Genomic DNA, 17,945 nt, shown 5'->3' with positions numbered 1-17,945 from the left:
CTCCCTACTGTCGACTCCTCCCATACCTCCCACTCACATATCCATCGCACTAGATACCAGAGTGAGGTCCAAGGCATACTCTTTCCCTGTGGCTACATAAATCCTGGTCCCTCGGCCATCATTCAGGCACACCAGATCTTTCTTTTCTATCAAATTTTCCATCACTTGGCCATTTCCATCCATCCGTTCCCCAATCAACTCTTGATTGGGGAAGCATTAACAAGTTCCCCAATCAACTCTTTTATCACAGCCGTCAACCTTATCGGACTCATCGCCCCAACTCCCCCTTCCTCCCTAAACTTCATAATCACTTTATGCTCCTCCTCACCTCCATGTTCCTCTCGTGTCTTATCTTGCCCTTCCTCTGCACTTTCTACCTCCGAACTTCCTCTAGCGTTGGAAGCTAGGTTGCTCTCCTCAAACTTCATTTTATGCCTCCTCTCTACCTCCATAGACCTCTCGCTCCCCTTCATACCCCTACTCCCTTTATTTTTCTCTTTCTTACTCCCTCCTTTATTTGTACCACTATGTTCCATACTTGCTTCACTTTCCTCTCCATCACTATCTCCTACCATCTCGACCCATTCACAGCACGGCCGCGCCGAACCTCCGCCACACCGAGTAAAGTTTTTGTTTTTCAACGATTTCAAAATCCCTCTCGATTCACAACCGTCTATCGTGGGTTCGTCGCCCAAACCAACTTCCGCCTACCCTTTCCGGTCCCAGGATCAGACGTTAGCCAATCAATTGAATGATTTTGACGACGTGCACTATCTTCTTCTTCTTTTTGTTTGACGTCAAGCTATTAGCTTCCCCAAACGACATGTTTATTGTTCGAGCAGCAGGATTATGTCCTAAACTAGTGTTTAGGTTTGACTAGTCCAATCACCCCATAGTTATCTGTTCTAATATATAAATTGCCATTTGCAGGCAAAGTATTGCACGAGAAGGACAAATCAGCTCCCGAGGTAAGTAACTTAAACTAAAATCCCAGATGGTCTAACTCGCTAGCTAGCTGTGCTAACAGCCTCTAAAATATTTACCATCATTGGGAAATGTTTATTTAAAAGTACTAATATACATGACCCTGTACTGTTACTAGACAAAGTACTCCCAATTTTAATAATATGCATGAATATATCTCAAAGCTTGCCTCAGACAGTACTAGTAGTAGGATAGCTAACGTTAGCTAGTTAGCTTTTTACGTCATCAAGTTCCTCCTTTTCTTTGTCAGCTAACGAAACTGCTGGCAGCAGCCATGATTGATTTGTATAATTGATCTCTTATAGGGCCACACTGACAACCAGGAAGTATCTTACAGGCAGAGCAACATCATCTGGCACCACCATCACAATAATAGGCTAAGAATTGATTACATAAGCATCACTTAGACAGCCGCATCATCGGGCAACCACAACAAAGATGGGGAACAGTGCAATCAAAGCCCATCTGGAAAACTCACAGAAGACCGGATCTTCAGCTGACAGGGAAAGGTCTCCCCGAGGTAGGAGGGACACACACACAGAGCCTATTCTATAGTCTGCTTGTTAAAATGTCAGCACTCCACAGCAGTCTTAACTGGTCCTTCGTTTATTTAGCTGAATTCCATTCAGTTGTTATCTTGGGCAGTTTGAATGTATGTATACTGAACAAAAATATAAACACAACATGTAAAGCGTTGAGCCTATGCTTCATGAACTGGAAATACAATTCCATCAATTTGTTTACATCCCTGTTAGTGAATTTTTTTTTGCCAAGATAATCCACCCACCTGACAGGTGTGGTATACCAAGAAGCTGTCACGATTCAGACAGACGACCAGAGGACCACAATTGCGCCACACCAGAAAGTTTATTAAAACTTAAGGGAAAAGGGAAGTAGGGAGTGAATGAAGGCTCCAGGGGTAACAGGGATCCCGTCCAAGGCGCTGGGTCTGTGCCCCCCCAGTGGCAGCGATCGTCCATGAAGCCGGTGGTGGTGGTCAGAAGTCCTGGGGGGTGGGGAGACACAGACACAACAGGGCAGGGAATGAAACCAGGCAGCAGTACAGTTCAAGAGAAATCCAAAATACGTAGTAGCAAGGCAGAAGGCTGGTCAGAGTTACCGGGATTGAAGAGTAGTCAGGAGTCGTAATGGCAGAAGCAGGTCTGGATCTCCTGAGGCAGAAGAGTATCCAAAAACAGGCAGGTCCGGGGTCACAAAACCAGGGTGAGCCAGAAGCGCGAGCAAACAGGTTCCGGTGTGAGCTTTGCAGACGATCTGACACCGGAGAGCTGAAAGACAGGGCCTTAAATACTGGGAGAGGTTAGTGGGTAATGCAGCGCAGCTGGCAGAGTAATTAGAGCCGAGCAGAGCAGGGACAGGTGGAGCTAGTTAGGCTGAGTAGAGAGAGGGAGGTGAGCAGAGGGGAAGATGGTGGAAACAAATTAAGGTGGTAACCCGGTGGAGTGAGAGGGCTCATGACAGAACCCCCCAAGGGACGGCCACAGAAGTCCAAGAGCAACACCACGCCGGGCGGGAGGAGGGGAGCCGGAGGAGGGCTAGAACTCCTCCGAACGGTCCGAGTGAACGTCCTCATCCTCGGGAGGAAGCCGGAGGGCCGTGGGTCGGGAGATGGGACAGGTCCCGAGACAGGATCAGGCACAGGACAGGAAGCCGAGCGGGCCGGACGGTTAGGGACCCCTCTGGGGCGGCCCCTACGGATTGCAGGTTGATCAGGATGCCGTTCAGGTGGAAAGCGGTGATGAGAGTCCTATCCACAATCCGACTAGCTGGCACCCAGGTCCTTTCCTCAGGTCCAGCCCTCCCAGTCAATGAGGTACTGAGACCCCTACCCCTCCGTCTGGACCGAGCAGGCGGCGGACGGTGTAAACCAGACCACCATCGACTGAGCCGTGAGGAGGAGGACCAGGCGCAGCAGGGACCAGCGGACTCTCATGGATGGGCTTAATCTTAGACACATGGAAAGTGGGGTGCACCTCAGGGAATTAGGCAGTTGGAGCCGACTGCAGTCGGGCTAATCACTCTTATGATAGGAATGGGCCAATGAACCGAGGTGCCAGCTTCGCGACTCCACCCTGAGTGGCAGGTTCTTCGATGACAACCACACCCCTTTGACCAACATGGTAGGTGGGAGCAGGAATTCTCCGACGGTTGGCCCCGGTAGTGTAGCTGGCAAACGGACCTGAGGAGTGTGGCTCGGCTGACCAGGTGCGGCGACATCGACGGGCAAAAGCAAGTGCAGATGGGCAAGTAACCTCCTCCTCCTGGCTGGCAAAGAGGAGGCTGGTATCCATAAACACATTGGAAAGGGGACATACCGATGGCAGAGCAGGTCAGAGAATTGTGTGCGTACTCCACCCATGTCAATTGCTGCGACCAGGAGTGGAGGGTTGCGTGAAGTCATGCATCGCAGCGCCTTCCGAGCTCCTGATTAGCCCGCTCTGACTGCCCATTGGATTGGGGATGGAATCCGGAAGTCAGACTGACTGTGGCTCCCAGCAGGTGACAGAACTCCTTCCAAAAGCGGAGGAGAATTGTGGACCACGGTCAGAAACAACATCCCTTGGCAGTCCGTGGATCCGGAAGACGTGTTCCAGGACCACCTGGGCGGTCTCCTTGGCGGTTGGGAGCTTGGGGAGGGGAATGAAGTGTGCCATCTTGCTGAAACGGTCAACGATGGTGAGAATGACGGTCATGCCACTTGAAGGGGGCAGCCCCTGACAAAGTCAAGGGCGATGTGAGACCAGGGACGCCTGGGCACAGGCAGGGGCTGCAGCAATCCGGCTGGGGGGCTGGCAGGACGACTTGTGTTGGTTGCAGATGGGGCAGGCTTGGACGAATTCCCGTACATCCTTCCTCAGAGAGGGCCACCAGAACCTCTGGGCGAGCAGGTTGTAAGTGCGGGTGGAGCCAGGGTGACAAGCTAGGCGGGAGTCATGTCCCCCACTGAATGACCTGGGACCTCAGGTCTTCGGGGACAAAAAGGCGGTCAGCTGGGCAAGTGCTGGGACCTGGCTGGTTACGGAGAGACCTCCAGCACCTGTTCCTCAACAGCCCAGGTCAGAGCTGCAACGATGCAGGGACTTGGCAGAATCGACACAGGGTCCTTGGAGGGGGTGTACATCCTTCTGGAATTGACGGGAGAGGGCGTCTGGCTTGGTGTTGCGTGGTCCAGGCCGGTATGACAGAGTGAAATTAAACCTGGTGAAGAACAGGCCCAGCGGGACTGCCTGGAGTTCAACCGCTTGGCCGTGGCGGATGTACTCCAAGTTCTTATGATCGGTCCAAACGAGAAATGGAATGGTGGACCCTCCAGCCAGTGACGCCACTCCTCCAAGGCAAGCTTCACAGCACAGCAGCTCACGGTTCCCTATGTCGTAATTGCACTCAGAGGGGGACAACCGACGTGAGAAAAGGCACAGGGATGGAGCTTCCTATCCTCCGCAGCCCACTGAGAAATCACAGCCCCAACTCCCACATCCGAGGCGTCCACCTCCACAATGAATTGCCGGTCCACATCAGGCATCTGGAGGATGGGAGCGGAGGTGAACCTCACCTTGAGGGTAACTGAAGGCTTTGTCGGCTGCTGGGGTCCAGGTGAAGGGTTGCTTGGTGCTGGTTAGAGCAGTGAGAGGCGCAGCAACGGTACTGTAGTTCCGGATAAACTTCCTATAGAAGTTAAGCAAACCCCAGAAACTGTTGCAGCTTCTTTCTGTTCTCCCGGAACTGGCCATGCAAGTGACTGCTGATACTTTGGCAGGATCCATTTGGATACTTCCTTCTGCCACTATGTACCCCAGGAAGGCCACTGTCTTGACGTGAAACTCACATTTCTCTGCCTTGCGTAGAGGGAATTCTCCAGAAGACGATGAAGGACTTGCTGGACATGGCGGGTGTGTTCAGACAGGTTTCTGGAGTAAATTAAGATGTCATCCAGGTAAACGAAGACAAACTTGTTTAACATGTCCCGCAGTACATCATTCACTAGAGCCTGGAACACAGCAGGAGCATTGGTGAGGCCAAAAGGCATAACCAGATACTCGTAGTGGCCTGTTGGTGTATTGAATGCGGTTTTCCATTCATCTCCCTCCCGGATCCGCACTAGGTGGTAAGCGTTTCTGAGATCCAACTTGGTAAAAACAGTGGCTCCCTGGAGCAACTCAAAAGCAGAGGTGAGCAGAGGCAGAGGGTAACGGTTTCTTCACTGTGATGTCGTTGAGTCCCCTGTAGTCGATGCAGGGCGAAGAGATCCGTCCTTCTTCCCCACAAAGAAGAAGCCAGCACCAGCAGGAGATGAAGATGAACGGATTAATCCTGCGGACAGAGAGCCATTGATGTAGTCTCATGGACTTTCTTTCAGGAGCAGACAACGAATAAAGACGACTCCCTTGGAGGAGCTGTTCCAGGGAGGAGGTCGATGGCACAGTCGTGCGGTCAGGTGAGGGGGCAGAGATGTGGCTCTTGCTTTGTTAAACACCTCTCTGAGACCATGGTAGCATTCTGGGACATTGGAGAGGTCAGGAGCGGAGTTAGTAGGTACTGGCCGAGGGGGTAGGCGGCAGCAAGCAGGCAGGTTCGGTGGCAGTCCTCTCCCCACTCCTGATCACCCCGGTCACCCAGTCGAGCTGAGGGTTGTGCCGGGCGGAGCCATGGGTAACCCAGGATGAGGGGTTGGCCTGGAGAGGGGGAGCAGGTGAAACTGGATAGTTTCTTGATGGTTTCCGGACAGACCCATCGAGACCGGGGCCGTGACATGAGTGACCGATCCGAGTAAGTGTCCGTCCAGTGCCCGGGCAGGAATAGGAGGTGTCAAACGGAGGTTCTCAGTCCCAGTTGGCGTGCCAGCTTGATGTCCATTATGTTGGCTTCGGCGCCAGAATCACCAGAGCAGCCAGGGTGTGAGTTGAGTCAGAGAGGCGGAGGTGAACTTGCAGCAGGGGGTTTGCGGTCGGAGGACTGGATGGTCATTGAACTCAACCGGACTCCCCCTACGCCCGGGTGAGCTTCGGCCTTTAAAGGGCAGGTTACCACATCGATGTCCATCACCTCCACAATAGAGGCAGAGGTTTGAGGTGGAGCGGCGCTGGCGCTCTGCAGGAGTGAGAGGGAGGCTCGCCCAATCTCCATAGGCTCAGACTGATCAAGCTGACCTGGGTGAGTGGCAGTAGATGACAGGAGCCCAGTCGGATCTCTCCGAATGCCGGTAGTAGGTGGACCTTGGCGCCCTCTCACGACGACGGGTCTGTATCCTTCTGTCGATCCTGACAGTCAGTGCGATGGCTTCATCAAGAGTGGAAGGCAGTTCATGGGAGACCAACTGGAGTCCCTTGATATAGTCAGCCAAACTATGGAAGAACGCGTCCCACCACGATGGTGTGTTCCAAGAACTTCGTCTAGCCAGGGTTCGGAAGTCGATGGAATGGTCTGCGACTGTACGCCTGCCTTGTCGAATACTGAACAGTTCACGAGACGCCTGCGGTGGGTGAATCCAGGTCAAACACCTTCAGCATCTCCTCAGCAAACAGGTCGAAGGTTGCACATGCGGGGCGCTTGACGCTCGAACTCTGCTGTTCCCAGAGTCGAGCTCGCCCGTCAGGTGAGTGATGGCATACCAACTTTAGCCCTCCGTGGCGAAGGTCCTGGCTGCAAGGAGAACAAGTCGGGCAGCTAGTCAGGAATGGCCGGACCTGGGTTGAATCGCCGTTGAACCGCCGGGGTTTCCAATCTTGGGTTCGGAGCAGCGGCTGCAATGACCGGGGCAGGTAACTCGGGGCTGGGCTGGTGGGCAGGACTGGCTGGGGTAAGGTTGGTGAGGAGTTGAATGATCATGGCGAGTTGTTGTTGCTGCTGCTGGAACTGCTGCTCATGCTCATCGGTTTCCATGTCGGGGAAAGTGTGCGCTGAGTCCATAGGTCAGATCGCACTGTCACGATTCAGACAGACGACCAGAGGACCACAATTGCGGTCACACCAGAAAGTTTATTAAACTTAAGGGAAAAGGGAAGTAGGGAGTGAATGAAGGCTCCAGGGGTAACAGGGATCCCGGCCCAAGGCGCTGGGGTCTGTGCCCCCCAGTGGCAGCGATGCGGGCCCATGAAGCCGGTGGTGGGGTGGTCCAGAAGTCCTGGGGAGACACAGACACAACAGGGCGGAATGAAACCAGGCAGCAGTACAGTTCAAGGGAAATCCAAAATACGTAGTAGCAAGGCAGAAGGCTGGTCAGAGTTACCGGGATTGAAGAGTAGTCAGGAGTCGTAATGGCAGAAGCAGGTCTGGATCTCCTGAGGCAGAAGAGTATCCAAAAAACAGGCAGGTCCGGGGTCACAAAACCAGGGTGAGCCAGAAGCGCGAGCAAACAGGTTCCGGGTGTGAGCTTTGCAGACGATCTGACACCGGAGAGCTGAAAGACAGGGCCTTAAATACTGGGAGAGGTTAGTGGGTAAGTGCAGCGCAGCTGGCAGAGTCATTAGAGCCGAGCAGAGCAGGGACAGGTGGAGCTAGTTAGGCTGAGTAGAGAGAGGGAGGTGAGCAGAGTGGAAGATAGTGGAAACAAATTAAGGTGGTAACCCGGTGGAGTGAGAGGGCTCATGACAGAAGCTGATTAAACAGTATGATCATTACACAGGTGCACCTTGTGCTGGGGACAATAAAAGGCCACTCACACAACACAATGCCACAAATGTCTCATGTTTTGAGGGAGCGTGCAATTGGCATGCTTACTGCAGGAATGTCCACCAGAGCTGTTGCCAGAGAATTGAATGTTAATTTCTCTACCATAAGCTGCATCCAACGTCGTTTTAGAGAATTTGGCAGTACGTCCAACCGGCCTCACAACCGCAGACCACGTGTAACCATGCCAGCCCAGAACCTACACATCCGGCTTCATCACCTGCGGAATCATCTGAGGCCAGCCACCGGACAGCTGATGAAACTGAGGATTTGCACAACTGAAGAATTTCTGCATAAACTGTCAGAAACCGACTCAGGGGAAGCTCATCTGCGTGCTCGTCGTCATCACAGGGTCGTAACCGACTTCAGTGGGAAAGTGCTCACCTTCGATGGCCACTGGCACGCTGGAGAAATGTGTTCTTCACGGATGTTTCAACTGTACCTGGCAGATGGCAGACAGCGTGTATGGCGTGTGGGCGAGCGGCTTGCTGATGTCAACGTTGTGAACAGAGTGCCCCATGGTGGCGGTGGGGTTATGGTATGGGCAGGCAGAAGCTACGGACAACGAACACAATTGCATTTTATCGATGGCAATTTGAATGTACAGCGATACCCTGACGAGATCCTGAGGCCCATTGTTGTGCCATTCATCTGCCGCCATCACCTCATGTTTCAGCATGATAATGCACTGCCCCATTTCGCAGGGTCTGTACACAATTCCTGGAAACTTAAAATGTCCCTGTTCTTTCATGGCTTGCATACCCACAGACATGTCACCATTGAGCATGTTTGGTATACTCTGGATCGACGTGTACAACAGCGTGGTTCCAGTTCCCACCAATATCCAGCAACTTTGCACATCCATTGAAGAGGATTGGGACAACATTCCACAGGCCACAATCAACAGCCTGATCAACCTATCTGAAGGAAATGTGTCGCGACTGCATGAGGCAATGGTGGTCAAACCAGATAAAGACTGGTTTCCTGATCCACCCACCTTTTTTTAAAGGTACCTTATCTGTGACCAACAGGTGCATATCTGTATTCCCAGTCATGTGAAATCCATAGATTAGGGCTTAATGAATTTATTTCAATTGACTGATTTCCTTATATGAACTAACTCAGTAAAATCTTTGAAGTTGTTGCATGTTGCGTTTTATAGTTTTGTTCAGTGTATTTTTTTCCCCACTAATGTATTTCAGTTCCCCGAGGAGCTCCAGAGGTTGACTGGAAACCTACGGACTGTAGATCTGTCTTCCAACAAGATCGAAGGAAACTTCCTTCAGATGAAGAGTCTGACTTTAAACTGTAATAAACTCAGTAAGTGGTTGCTACACCTCCTCAGCTTCTGTCTGATACTACAGCATCTGTAGATGACAAATTATTAACCCTTTGCTTTCATTGAATAATGAATGTCCATTAGGTTCATTGATTATTGATGTGAATTCCTGTGGCTCCAATCAGTCTCTTTTAGCTATGCTATACTTAAGTTGGTGTGTTTGTTTTGTGCGTACATGTAAGTCTCCCAGATGAAATTGGGAAGCTTAAGAAACTAGAGACCCTCTTGCTGAACGGGAACCAACGACGAACTCCCCTAGCACCGTAGGACAGTTGAAAGCATTCGCGCACCCTCAGCCTGTCCGGGAACAAGTTCCGGGAGTTTCCTGGCGGCCCCTCCTACGACACCTGGACGTCCTGACCTGTCCAAGAACCACATCCAGGCTGTGCCTGCTGAGGTAGCGCCCTGCAGGCCATTGAGATCAATCTCAACCAGAACCAGGTAATCAGGTGTTTATGGGTGCATCTCAAATGGCACCCTATTCCCTGTATAGTGCACTACTTTTAACCAGGGACCTAATCTAGAATCACATCTATATAAATTATGATCCCAGATTTCAGTTGTGTCTGCGGAGGTGTCCACCTGCCAGAGGCTAAAGGTGCTGAGACTGGAGGAGAACTGTCTGGAGCTTGCCTCCATCCCTGTGTCCATCCTCACCAACTCCCAGGTGTCTCTGCTCTCTGTGGAGGGCAACCTGTTCGAGGTGAAGAATATGGGACCTGGAAGGGTATGAGAAGGTGAGTCATGAAACAGATACTTGTTTCTTTAACTTGCTGCCAAATGAATGGTCAAGGTTAAAGCAAGGAACAGTCATGCTGCTGCACTAAATCACTAAGCTGTCTTTATATCTATTGTAAACAAAACCATTCATGAGATTCAAAGGCATTGGTTTGAAATATGTCTGTCCCCCCCCATCCCTTCCCATGGTTGACATCATTTGTTTGTGAGCAGTGTGGAAACAAAATACTTTCCCCAGAGTGGTGGACCCAATAATGGGATTTCCTGTTCAACATAAGGAGGATCAAGTGAAGAAAGTTGTGGCTCAGTCAGCCATAATCCCTCCACTTGACATAATCAAGTGCAGGGAGCTTAAAATGACAATCGAATTTCACAATTAATTTTAAGCTTCACAACATTTCAACACTGTAATATCATAATGAAATGTCAGATGTATTTAGTGTCAGGGGCTATTTTTGACCGCTGATTATGTCAAGTATGGGTGCAATAGGGTGCATCTCAAATGGCACCCTATTCCCTGTATAGTGCACTACTTTTAACCAGGGACCTAATCTAGAATCACATCTATATAAATTATGATCCCAGATTTCAGTTGTGTCTGCGGAGGTGTCCACCTGCCAGAGGCTAAAGGTGCTGAGACTGGAGGAGCACGCTATGATCTGTGTATGACGGTAACAGGATACCATGGATGGTTATAGAGAACTATGTGAACAGTGGACGATAGACAGTGCATTCACTTACGATATTCATAGAAATTGCATCTTGAACACTAAGCTACTAATTTTCGACAAAAACCTAAGCAGGTTATACTTAAATAGTACAGTGGGCAAAAATGTCCCTCTACATACATTGGCTTTTTAACTGCATCTAAATTATCAAACACTACAATTGTTTGCAGAAGGCAAACTCCTCGGTTCAGTATCAGGTGGTGTTGTTTTGCCTGTCAGAGATAGCATTTGTCCCGTGACCAGCAAGCGAATGAAAACTGTAGTACAGATTTAACAGAATGTCAAAGCAGTGACAATTGCACTACATAGACCCAGAATGAGAGAATTATTTTAAAGCTCCTTTTGCATTAAGGCTTACCCTGTGGATCTGGAATGGGATGTCACATTTTGTTCTGTCGCTCTGGTCCAGAGTGTTTGATTTTTCAGCTGAGGAAGTCTCCCATCAGCATGCCGCACATAACTCCTTGGACCAGAGTTAGATTTTCTGGTGCGAGAATGAAGAAAACCACAGCCTAAATGTAAACAAATCCATACTGAACAAAAATATAAACGATTTTATTGAGTTACAGTTCATATAAGGAAATCAATCAATTTAAATAAATAAATTAGGCCCTAATCTATGGATTTCACATGACTGGGCAGGGGTGCAGCCATGGGTGGGCCTGGGAGGGCATAGGCCCACCCACCCCTGGGGTGCCAGGCCCATCCAATCAGAAGGAGTTTTAAAGTTAAAGACAGAAATACTCCTCAGTTTCATCAGCTGTCCGGGTGGCTGGTCTCAGACGGTCCCGCAAGGTGAAGAAGCCGGATGTGGAGATCCTGGGCTGGCGTGGTTACACGTGGATTGCAGTTGTGAGGCCATTGTCATGCTGTTTAATCACCTTCTTGATATGCCACACCTGTCAGGTGGATGGATTATCTTGGCAAAGGAGAAATGCTCACTAACAGGGATGTAAACAAATTTGTGCACAAAATCTGAGAGAAATAAGCGCTTTGTGCGTTTGGAAAATTTCAGGGATCTTTTATTTCAGCTCATGAAACATGGGACCTATGGAGGACTAAAAGTGCCACAATTAAATAAATAAATACACCATTAAATAATTACTTAAAATGTGTCATTAATTAATTAAAATTAGAATTAAATACATAAATGTGTAATTAAATGTATAATTAATTAATTCAAATACCGATTCATTTTACTTAAAATACATATATAATTATTTCACTATTTACATTTACATTTCATGGTCCTGTGTTGGAGTGATTCATGAATTACTTAAAACTGTCAAACTGACCCATCAAAGTTGGTAGGCGGAACCTAACGCCTGATTGGTTACCCTCTGCATCAAGCCAAGACAAATCAATTCCGGATAATGGATTGATGCAGAGCTACTGAACACATTCCAATACACTGGGTGGCGCTATTCACCTCTACGTTGGTTTAGTTACACGGTTAAACAGTACTTTCATTGCAACGGCTAAAAATCAAGAAGACTCGGTCCTGCTAGCCCCAATGTTGAGACGCTGTGTGAGGTGCAGGACAAAATGTCTAAAAGTTGCCCGGAGCTGCTGAGAGAAGCAGCGAATTTGATTGAGGAAGCTCGAGCAGAAGTCCAACGGCTCCCGCGGCACTGGTGACTCCGGCAGCTCAGTCACAGCAGATACCGGCCGCTCAATCACGTACACCTGTCCAGGGTAAGCTAAGTAATTTCATGTTAGCCAGGTGTGCTACTATTTAATGATTCGGGACACACGTGTAGGTTAAATTAGATCGACTCGAACATGTATTTGCATGCGGTATTATGTGATGCTTCGTGCGTGACACGTTTATTGTTAATGGGGGAAGCATAAACCTAGCTAGTTCGCTAATCGGCTAAATGGTGTTAGCTGGCTTGAGCATCCCAAGATAGAAGTAGAGGCTGTTTTAGCTGACTGGTGACCATTGAGCTGTTACGTTTTTTCTGTTCAGCGGAGGTAGCAAGGCTCTTTGCGCCATATAACATTGGAGCCAGAAGGAATATGACGAGACGACCAGCACAAGTCCAAGTTAGCCGAAGAAGCTACACACACACTGTCTGTTGTTTGGCTGACCACAATGCGGATAAAACTCCAAGTGTACTGTTTTAAGCTGAACTTCTTACTTCAGGACTTGGAGAGCAAAAGTAACATTTTCAGGTCAGTGCCAAACTAGGCATTTACCAAAAGTAAAAAAAAAGTTTGTACTGTCTGTGGCTTGTTGAATTTGCATTTCTTTTTATAGTGACTCAAACTTAATTGGTGTTCATAGTGTCAATAATAGTTATCACAGGCTTATTTGCTTAATTTAAGGTGAGGTGAGTTATGATTTTGTTTTGTTTTTTTCTCCAGGGAATGACCACGATCCCATGGTTATAACAAATAAACTGATGGAAGTAGTTTCCCAAGCTCCAACAAGGGGGAGGCTTTGAATTTCTAAAACTTGTAGGATCTACTCGCAGTCGAAATCTTGCGTTGCTTCAGTGTCCCAGCACTGGATACACCCTTGCCTATCTGAAAGATCCATCGACGATGATTGGACAGGCTACAATCTACATACGTCCACTTCAACAGGATCTACCTTAGATTGTGTACATACATTTACAGAGACTTAGTTTAATACATAATCAAAACAAAGATTACTGGTGACTTTTAATCATTAATTAAAAGCCATTTGTTGTTGTTGTTAGAGAGCTCACGTTCCTGCCTCTGGTCCAGTCATCCCCTGCATCACTTGTCAGAAGGAAGTTCCCTTTTCAGAGATGAAGCTGCACAGATTGAGCTGCAATGGGTATGTACTTCTTAAAGCAATGCAAGGGTAGCATAATTTATTTTCTTTGGGAATATGTCTCTTATTGTTGTGCACACAAATAAGCGTAGTATGACCATCATTTCAATTGTGTTAACTTCAAGGACACACCATGCAGGAATCAGAAAGAGAACAAGAGGGAGGCCAAAGTGAAGAAAATGATAGTGAGACAGCCCTAGTCAGTGACAGGTTTCCAGTGAGGCCTGAAACATCAGCTGAGAGTGCAGTAGTACCGGCAGTGATTGTCAACGAGGGAGTTGGATCGCAAAGAAACAGACAGTGGTTTGTGTCATCACAATAGTGTTGCTATAAGATTGTGTGTGTAACTGAAAAGTTAATAGAAAGATAACACCTGTAGGATATAATTAGATAAGATAATACAGTTACAGACAATTAATAACATGCAACTGGGTTTTCTATTTTCTAATATTTAGTTGTAGTTGTTTAGTAGTGCTGTTTTTATGTCAACTCAGCGTTGTGACAGGTTCTGAAGATGTTGGGTCTCACGTTTTGTCAGTGAAATGAATAGAATTTTTCCTCCTGTTCTGTAGAGTGAGAGGATATCTGTATATGCAGGTAACATGCCAACTCACAATATGTCTCTCTGTAATAGATAACTTTATTGTTGTTGTTTGTTTAGAATGGAAGCTTATTAAAGAACCCACTCAAGCTGCCAAAGTTTTCAAAGAGAATCTGCTAAGGAACATGCAACTGGGAAACCACTTAGAATGAAGATGGATGTAGGGGACTCTGAAGAGGACAGGGACGGGAGCTTCTCTTATTCTATAAACAGCAGCAAGAATGGGCATGTCCACTTCATTGTACTCTGGTTGGTAAGTAATATAACATTTATAATATAAATACATCAGTACAGTTTATACCACTCAAGTAGCTTATATGTAATTGTTAAATGGGAGAATGGAATGCACAAAATTATATAATTGATAAAAATGTTATATGTATGTATGTGAATATTGTGCACAATATACTCTTGTTATCTGGAATAATCAATATTAAGGATGCTATTCTAGAATTACAGCCAATAGAAGTTTTTTCCCTTTCTTGTTAAATGTTACCAAATCCAGTTACCTGTATTAGGCCGCCACTTTTTTTCCAGTGTTATTATCAGTATTTTATTTCAGGTGATGTTGCTATCGGAGAGGGAGTGATGCGGTACTTTATGACAACAATCATATCCAAACTCCAGTTTGGATTCAGTCTAGATCTTGGTAAGTATCTTACTAATTTTTTTGAAGGTTAATCCATCTATAAATTGCAGAAATGTCTGTCTGGCACATGTCTCTCAGTTAGTCCGATGGATTTCAAACTTGACAGGTGTCTTGCTCTGGTCATGAGTAAGTGCAGTGCCAAGTTTGACGACGTTTGGATAAACGCAAAGATAGCGTTACATATATAGGTAAAAGAAGCACACATTGGCTTTTGCCGCTCTTGCTGCTTGCCATTCTCACACTGCATGCAACGCTGACTGAGCACCTGTTTGTGTCGTGACTCACTCTACACCGCCTCTCTCTATGCGCGCGCACACACACGCGATACGTCACGTTCTGGTGGTTGATGAACGCGGATATGTGCTGTTTGCGGAGGGCCGGGGTGGGCAATGTTTTGTGTCAGGTAAGTCTGTAGTAGGGTATACAGGGAAATTGAATTTGAAGTGGTTTGGGGTCCTTCTGTAAGTCATTTTGGAGTAGGCTACAATTTGGTTTAAGTGAATTCTACAAAGCTAGCAATACCACAGGCCAAGTAATCGCCACTAGTATGATGTAATCTATCTCATCTATCTATCTATCTATCTATCTATCTATCTATCTATCATACATTTTTATTTAATGTATTTAAGAGGTTAATTGTTGTGACTTTATTCCCTGCTCTCTTGGTACTTTTACAGGAGGAATGGGCCAAACACTGCCATTTGAGGGGTGAACCTGACCATCTTGTTCCAGCAGCATCAGAGGCACTTATTGAAAGCAACCTCTTCCGGGTTGCAGGAAGGATGTTGGGCCACACCTTTCTGCATGATGGTCCCCATGTCACAGGACTAAGTCCTGCTGTAATTCATGTACTGTTCAATGGGGACCCTGAAATGGCTACTGTTACAGAAGACTGTCCTGATCTGCACATCAGAGCATCATAGAACTGGTATGTAACCTAAAAGAAACTTTGCCATGTAAAAATATTGCTTGGGCAGATATAATACCTTGTATGGTCTTAATTCTAGCTTGAACATGAAGATCTTACACCGGAACAGAAGGACACAGTTTCAGATCTTTCCATGTCTTGGGATCTTCCGGCAGTCACCAAAACAAATCGGAGATGGCTACATAACAAACTTCTACTCCATGCAGTGAGTTCCTGCTGGTTAATGACAGAATTCATCGCATGTACTTGTTGAAATTATAGAATGTGTTGTGAACCCTGACTTGTTATGTTAAGACGAGAGTTTAAGTACTAGAGTTTTAATGGATTTTATAAAGCACTTTATTGTGTTTATTAACATTTTTCCTACTGTGCCAACTTTTTGTCAAATTTGGGTTAAGGATTTGGGCTGTAATATGGGTCGGTCTGTCTCTAGGTCGTTGGGAGGACATGCGCCAAATTAAACAGTTGAGAAAGGGACTGAAAGATGTGATGGTATGGCCCCTCTTGACATCTAGGCTGGATGTTGTACCACTTTTCCCCAAAATGGCTGAAATGCAGTTCACACTCCCAGGTAAGTCAGTAATTTAGTTATATTTGTGACTTAACCTTGATGAATTTACGTGTATTTTCAATGACTGAGATGGATATTTTTCAATTTTCTAAGAATTTGATCTGCATAGTCCTTCACCAAAATAAGTTCTCCCTTTTTTAAATTACAATTTTTGTTTTCTTTAAGATGCTCCTAGAAAAAATCACATGGCCAGTTGAGGACAGTGATGATGAAGACTTTGACTTAGACACCACCTGCCGCATCACTGGCTTTCTAAGGATGTTCATTGAAACAGGTATAAACCTTATTTTCTCTCTTTACAAATGCTTCTATGTCTCATGGATAGATATGATCAATTACAGTTGAACTAAATGTCTTTAATCCATTTTATGACTTTTTAGCTTCATCAGGTACCCTGGCCCAGCTGCTGACATTCTGGGTTGGCTGGGAGATGCTTCCTCCTGAACTGAGAGTGGAGATTTCTGGGGAACCCTTCCGTCCCTCCACATGCTTTGAAACCTAAAGCTGCCAGCTCATTTCAAACTCTACATGGACTTTGAGAAAGCACTTGTCGCTGCCATAAAAAGTACTGGATTTGGGCTTGCTTTTAAGTTTTTTTCAGACGTCAATTAGGGCTGGGCAATATTTTTTAATATTATATCTATCGTGATAAGACTAGATATCGTCTTAAGGTGCTTTCCATTACCAGTACCTACTTGACTCGCCTCGCCTCGACTCGCTAGCGTCCGTTTCCCATTGCAGATTTTAGGACGACGCAGTAGGTACCATGTAATGGAAAAGCACCATTAGATTTTGAAGAAGTGTAATATCGTTACATGGTAAGTTTAGTATTTTCCTGGTTTCGAAGGCTGCATTACAGTAAAGTGATGTCATTTTCTGAACTTACCAGACTGTTCTAGCTGTTCTATTATTTGCCTTTTACCACTTAGTCATTATATCCACAATATGATAGTTATTTATCCGAAATCTAAATGTGGAAGATATTTTGTGAATGCACCAATTGTCAACCTTACAATATCGTTGCAATATCGACATCAAGGTGTTAGGTCAAAAATGTGATATTTGATTTTCTCCATATTGCCCAGCCCTATGTCAATGCATACACAGTTCAGATGAATTGACACAAGTTCAGTGTCTTTGAAAACATTAACACACTGTGCAGCAGTTGACTTTTTTTTTCTTCCATTTACTAAAATCAAACTGTTCTGCACCTTCAGTGCTAACAGTACAGCATTCATGTTAGTCATTCTGTGGACCATAAATGAGACAGGAAGCTTCCAAAGAAACAGCTTTTTTTCCTTTTCTTTATAAAGGAAAGCAAATTCAGTTTTCTTTGCTTGTTCTAACACAACAAATAAAAACATGGGTTGGACATCAGTCTAAGATTCTTGATAACACTTCCACAGTCTCTACATATAGTCTAAGTGCATCAGTAACAGAAACTCCTGGAGCTGGCAAAATTGCAACCTCTTCATCTGAGAGCTCACGGGGCCAGCTGAACCTCGGGGACTGACACAGTGCCTCGATGAAGGTAGTGAGGTCCGTTCCAATCGATCCCATATTCTTCAGGAACCTGAATGGATGACAAGCATAATCAGTCTTGTACTCAAAACTAGTTTGACATGTCCTTACACACAGATTGTTATTTTTGGTCACCAAGGCAGTGAGAAATGAAATGTTACTTATTCAGTTTTTTTAAATAATACAGCTTTGCATAGTATGCACTGTAGGAAACTACAGCTCACAGGTTGATCTTTAAAAGCTCGGGAGATTTTAAAGAGACAATAATCTATAGTAAATGTTTCATTTAAAGTATCACATTTAGCACCATTTTTTTCTCCCATAATTCCCTTTGGGGAAAACAATTTTAAGAAAGTGTTTGAAGTTCATTGTTAACCTCAGTAGGATCCCTCCTCA

General features: G+C 46.4%; 2 long non-coding RNA genes and 1 pseudogene across 2 annotated transcripts; all 3 read left to right on the top strand.

Annotated features, from left to right (window-relative positions):
- Positions 1 to 1,422: 1,422 nt before the first annotated feature.
- Positions 1,423 to 10,417, top strand: LOC123486151 (annotated as a pseudogene).
- A 3,648-nt stretch (positions 10,418 to 14,065) lies between these two features.
- Positions 14,066 to 15,225, top strand: LOC123486147. Its single transcript, XR_006659265.1, has 3 exons — positions 14,066 to 14,133; positions 14,443 to 14,529; positions 15,207 to 15,225. It is a non-coding gene; the product is annotated as an uncharacterized LOC123486147 (long non-coding RNA).
- Positions 15,226 to 15,441: 216 nt separating this feature from the next.
- On the top strand, positions 15,442 to 15,904 carry LOC123486148. The gene is made up of 3 exons (XR_006659266.1): positions 15,442 to 15,457; positions 15,537 to 15,662; positions 15,891 to 15,904. It is a non-coding gene; the product is annotated as an uncharacterized LOC123486148 (long non-coding RNA).
- The last annotated feature ends 2,041 nt before the right edge of the window (positions 15,905 to 17,945 follow it).

This window comes from Coregonus clupeaformis, unplaced genomic scaffold (assembly GCF_020615455.1).
Source record: "Coregonus clupeaformis isolate EN_2021a unplaced genomic scaffold, ASM2061545v1 scaf1035, whole genome shotgun sequence".
Classification (NCBI taxonomy): domain Eukaryota; kingdom Metazoa; phylum Chordata; class Actinopteri; order Salmoniformes; family Salmonidae; genus Coregonus; species Coregonus clupeaformis.
Note: the sequence above shows the minus strand (reverse complement) of the source record. Positions and strands in the feature narration are given on the sequence as shown.